This window comes from Pleurodeles waltl, chromosome 5 (assembly GCF_031143425.1).
Source record: "Pleurodeles waltl isolate 20211129_DDA chromosome 5, aPleWal1.hap1.20221129, whole genome shotgun sequence".
NCBI classification, from domain to species: Eukaryota; Metazoa; Chordata; class Amphibia; order Caudata; family Salamandridae; genus Pleurodeles; species Pleurodeles waltl.
This window is the reverse complement of record NC_090444.1, coordinates 810,669,461-810,674,907: the sequence shown is the minus strand read 5'-3', so window position 1 is coordinate 810,674,907 and position 5,447 is coordinate 810,669,461. Positions and strand designations below refer to the sequence as shown.

At 39.7% G+C, this 5,447-nt stretch overlaps 1 long non-coding RNA gene across 1 annotated transcript; it reads left to right on the top strand.

The window, feature by feature from the left end:
- The first annotated feature begins 2,700 nt into the window (after positions 1–2,700).
- On the top strand, positions 2,701–5,078 carry LOC138296058 (uncharacterized). Its single transcript, XR_011203739.1, has 2 exons — positions 2,701–4,210; positions 4,737–5,078. It is a non-coding gene; the product is annotated as an uncharacterized lncRNA (long non-coding RNA).
- The last annotated feature ends 369 nt before the right edge of the window (positions 5,079–5,447 follow it).

Genomic DNA, 5,447 nt, shown 5'->3' with positions numbered 1-5,447 from the left:
CCTGCATAAAGTATGTGGTGTACCTTTTTTTACGACACTCCTGGGAAGCACCTCAATTGCCCATCTGTGCCCCTTCCTGGCCTATGTAGGCAGGGTACATGCAATTTCCCACTGCAGTAGAGTAGGGTAGTGCATAGAGCCCTAAAGGCCATGCCCAAAAAAATTGGCAAAAAACTGAGAGGAAAAAACACAAAAGTTCAGGGAAATCTCCCTAACAAGGCCATGTTCAACATGGTGCATCAGTGGTTGGTAGAAATACATCTGTTGTGTACCTTGATCTCACACACACCTCATAGTTTTCTAAATGGAGGTACTATAACCTCTTCCATATAAACGCGGATCTCTGAAAAAGCAGAAAGTCAAAATATTGGAGCACTATAACACACACAACTTGAATTATGAATAAAAGCTTTGCTTAAAAAGAATCACATCCAGCAATATTTCTGTTTGTCTATGGAACTACTGCAAATTACCATGGCTATCTTTATCTCTTCGTATGATCCTTCAGATTCTAGAGGAGAGGGGATGATTGCTGACAACAATATTCCAGCTCAGGGCAGGCAGCAAACATATGTTGCAAAGCAACTGAAGTTTCACTAAACCTTGGGCAGTTCACTGGAAACTTGCTTGAAAGATTCATCACTTTACTGTGATCAAAGCTGACCCTTTCCAGAATAAAGTGTTTCCTATGTTTTATTTGATGTAGCAAATAGTGCATCAAAGTGACCGAGGGCCTGTCTTAGAGTCTGGCAAATGGATACTCAGTCACAAACATGTCAGCTATCCCATCCGACTTATTACAAATGCATCAGGATATACTGCACTTCTAATGCTTGCTATTCTGAAATTCCGCACCTAGTCACCTATTACAAAGACATGAATTAGTTGTAGGGACAAAATGGTAATTCATTTTTCGATGACGTTTTGAAATCTCAATGCATGCTGACAGAGCCCACAACCAATGGGAAATGCAGGTCAGGACATGGAGCATGGACCAGCTCTTTAAAAAATGAAATGGAAGATTGCTTTTTTCTGCTCTCTGGTTCTGGCTATACAGTGACATGCAGAAAGGATATATTCATCGGAACATTGAAATTATAGAAAAGTTTGAATTTTCCTGCATGTTTCTACAAATACTGAGCTATTACAATTTTTTTTTAAAACATTACATCTATTTACTTCTTTCTAATATCTTTTTCAACAAATATCTAGCAGCTTTGTTGATGTGTTTAATTTTGCACTACTATTTCTAATTTTACTCATCATATTTTCAAACATACTCACTCTTTCTTATGAAAGAGTTTTGCGCCAAGGATTTAAATGGTTTGTGGGAAAGGTGATATTGTGACCATGTATTATAAGGAATAAAGTACCCCCCACGCCCTACATCAGAAGGATATTGCACATAATTTTGGAGTTCCATGACCTTATAAGGGAACTTGACCTTTGATCTCTTCTGTATGGTAATGGACATCCTCAGTGATTGGTAATATCATTATAATATCATTATAATACACAGCATGAGTCACTTAATGCTATATGTAATATGGTGGACAGGACATACTGTTTAACATTAGATTATAAGACACATGTAGTATGGTGGGTAGGTTATCCGTCATCTTTGTGATGGTGTACCTGTCCTGAGAACTCTAAATCAAGTACCCAGTGTCCTGCTATTTGATGGAGTTTTGTTTTGACCAATGACTTTGTGTTTCACCACTGCGCATATTAGTTGCTCAATGTTCACCAGTAGCACATGGTATGTTTTGTTCAGTTTAGCCGCCTATGGGCTTTGACATTGCATTAGTCATTACATTCTGTATTGTGCCTATTGGCTTTGACATGGCATTAGCCATTGCTTTCTGTATTCAGTTTAGCCGCCTATGGGCTTTGACATTGCATTAGCCATTACATTCTGTATTCTGCCTATTGGCTTTGATATGCTGTATCCAGTCTAGCCGCCTATTGGCTTTGACATTGCATGCCTATTGGCTTTGACATGATATTATATATTGCATTTTGTATTCAGCTTAACTGCCTATTGGCTTTGACATGATATTCAGCTCCGCTGCCTATTGGCTTTGACATGATATTATACATTGCATTTTATATTCAGCTCAGCTGCCTATGGGCTTTGACATGATATAAGACATTGCATTTTGTATTCAGCTTAGATGCCTATTGGCTTTGACATGACACTAGACATTGCATTTGATATTTAGGTTAGCTGCCTATTGCCTTTAACATGACATTGCATTTGATATTTAGGTTAGCTGCCCATTGCCTTTAACGTGGAGTTAGACATTGCAGTTGAGAATAGTTCTGTATTTTTCCAAGCTGTGTTTTTGCACCAGAGAACCAAGATGTTTTGCTCTCACAGTAGACTAGACCTGATAAGAGAGAGTACATGGGCGTTGTTTCTCTTCCCTTGAGCTTGGGAACAGGAGTAGTCTTGGAGACCTGGCCAGTCTCCAAAAGGCTTGCTCAGTTTCCCAGGTCTGAGAGGAGGGGGCACACCTTTGTAACGAATGTAACAGGCTGCAGAGAGTCAGATTCGAATCTGCCGGACCTCGTGCTGGAGCTTGGCGCCAGTTGCCAGCATCCCGTGTGGGTAGATGACACTCTTTCTCGCGGCTGACAGGGGTCTCAGCTTGCAGACCTTAGAAAGATGTAGCTGTAAATAGTTCCTACACGGTGAAGTATTTGTTTTGCTTTGCATTCAATATCTTATAAATATAACCTGCTGTGTATATTGCAAACTGATATATTTTGTTTGATTAACGCGGACTTGAAAGCTACTAATTCGTCATTCATTCATAAACATTGTGGTTGGGGAAGAATAAAATAACAATAAAAGTCTTCTTTGACCTCACAAGTGCATTTCTGTTGTGTTATGTTAGTGCTTAGAAACTAAATAAGAGGAAAGCACTACAATTGGTACCAGGAGTGGGGTCGGTCATTAAGAGGTGATTAAAGGGTTTGACGAGTTGGTAGATTTCTAAGTGCACACTTTAAAAGTGTAATTGTTTTTTTGTTGTTTGGAGAATTACAGAAATTGTTCTGTTTGGAGAATCACAGTAGCACGGCAGACCATGTCTGAGAATACATGTGTTGATGAACTGCCTGATGGTGCTAAGAAAAACTGTGAATTGTTTTCTGTTTGGGGAATTACAGAAGAAAATGCATGTGTAGCTAAAAGGCCTGATAATGTTTTGAGAAATAATTCCTGTTGTATATATGTAGAAAACGTGTGTTTTGGAAGTAATGATGACAGAAAGGTCTGGATACCTTTATCTGCTTACAGAGAAATGCAGGAGAAATGTAGGCAGTTGGAACATGAAAATAGGAATTTACGTGAGCAAATTAGCCAGGATACGATAATTCAAAATAATGCTGAAAGTTATAAAAATGAAGAATCTTTCTTGTCCCATTCCAGTAATGAGGGGGTTAAGACAGCTCCGAGCTGCACTGAGTTTCCGTGTGAGCCAGGGTTTTTGGCAGCCAAAGTGCATTCCTTAACTGATAACACGGACGACGAGTTACCGTTGCAAAATGCACAAGTAAAACGAAGGATTTTAGAGCAAGACACCCCGAGTTTCATTAGCTTGTTTGATTTTTGGAAAAAGAATAGCCCTCATTTGAGAGAAATCCTAACACTTTTGTACATGGTCACTGTGAAAAATTATATGCAGTTGCGCGCTTGTGATTTGGCAAATGAAATAATGCAGACTTTAGGTTTCTGCGCAGTGCAAGAAGGAAATACTTATGTACATTTAAATCAAGAACAGGGAAGGAAAATAGTGCCCCTAGCTAGAATCATACAATGGATCTGGTACTTGCAAGACAGGGCTAGAGTACCACAGATAAAAGAATTACCGATGAAACTGTGTGCACCATTTGAATTCGTGTCTACTGAAGATAAAAAGCATGTTTGTTTTACTAATGATTCATTGACTGAAATGTTGTTTTCTGGCACAGGAGAAGGAATGGAGTTGTATAATGTGTGTCAGATTTTAAAGCAAGAGCTACGTGAGATGTGTCATTTTTATGCTGATTTTTGGTTCTTTGATAATGTTTTAGCACCTAACTGGTTCAATTACCTTGCAGATGTTAATGAGAAAAATGCAGAGAGAGAAGTGTTCACCCAGAATTCTGCCTTAGTGGGGATGGCTATGTGGGTGCACCAGAAATGTGAAAAAGCCACTTACAGGTGGGCAGAGATGAGAGAGATGCCCATTCCCCTAGATTTGATAAAAACTGTGCAGCATGCACAAAAGCAATCTGTCATGCAAGCAGTCACAGAGCAGTTGGGGAGAGGAAAGTTGCCAGAACAGAAATGGCAAATTGATCAGGTTTTAGGGAGAGTGATTGCTGCAAATTACCAAGGAAAAATCGAAATTATGCTGATACCTAGAAAAGAATCTGATTCATTCATACAAATTGGAGACAGAATGGCCCAAATTGACAAAAGTGCAGTGAATGGAGGTTTGGTAAAGAATGAGTCTGCCCCAGCCCTTCTGACAGTGCAAGAAAAAGGAAGCTGTGGCGCAGCAGATAAAAACCTCAGTACTGATGTGTGGGCTGAAGCCCCAAGTGACCCTCCAGAACCTGCAGAAAATATAACAAAGGGCCTCAAAAACGTCCTGCTGATTATAAAACAGGGAAAGAAAGAGGAAGGGTGCAGTTTAAATGAAAAATGTTATTTGCAAGAAAAGTCATACTTGTTTCTTTTGCAGATCCGACCACGTTTCGCCACTGTCCCTGAGTGCGCTGTGTGGTCCCCCTTCCGGTGTGTGCGTGTGGGGTCGGGGAAGGGACCGAATCCCCAACCTGAACCTGGCTGAGTAAAGTGCCAGCACCATGGATCCATTTTGCGCAAACTGCGCCTTCAGTTCAAGTTCAACTTGTTTGCTGTGTTTTTTTTTTTCCCCTCTCGTATGGAACTCTGACTTCTGCTTACCTTCCAGAAAACCTTTCAGGTGGACCGTGCACCTTTACATGAGCAGAACTCATGCCACATCAAATTGCTAACACTGTTGAATTAGAGACTCATTCAGAAAAAAAAAAAAAAAAAATTGCCCAGTCTTTTTCTATGTAGATGTATCTGATGTGAAAGGTTATGAGATCAATGTGTTAATTCACTTCTATTGCTTTACAGGGATTGCTTTGATCATTGAAATTTGATTTGCTGATAATGTTTTTTTTGTTTGTTTGAAATATGAGATATGTGAAACAAAAATTCATTGGTCAAAGGGCGGAATGTCCTGCTATTTGATGGAGTTTTGTTTTGACCAATGACTTTGTGTTTCACCACTGCGCATATTAGTTGCTCAATGTTCACCAGTAGCACATGGTATGTTTTGTTCAGTTTAGCCGCCTATGGGCTTTGACATTGCATTAGTCATTACATTCTGTATTGTGCCTATTGGCTTTGACATGGCATTAGC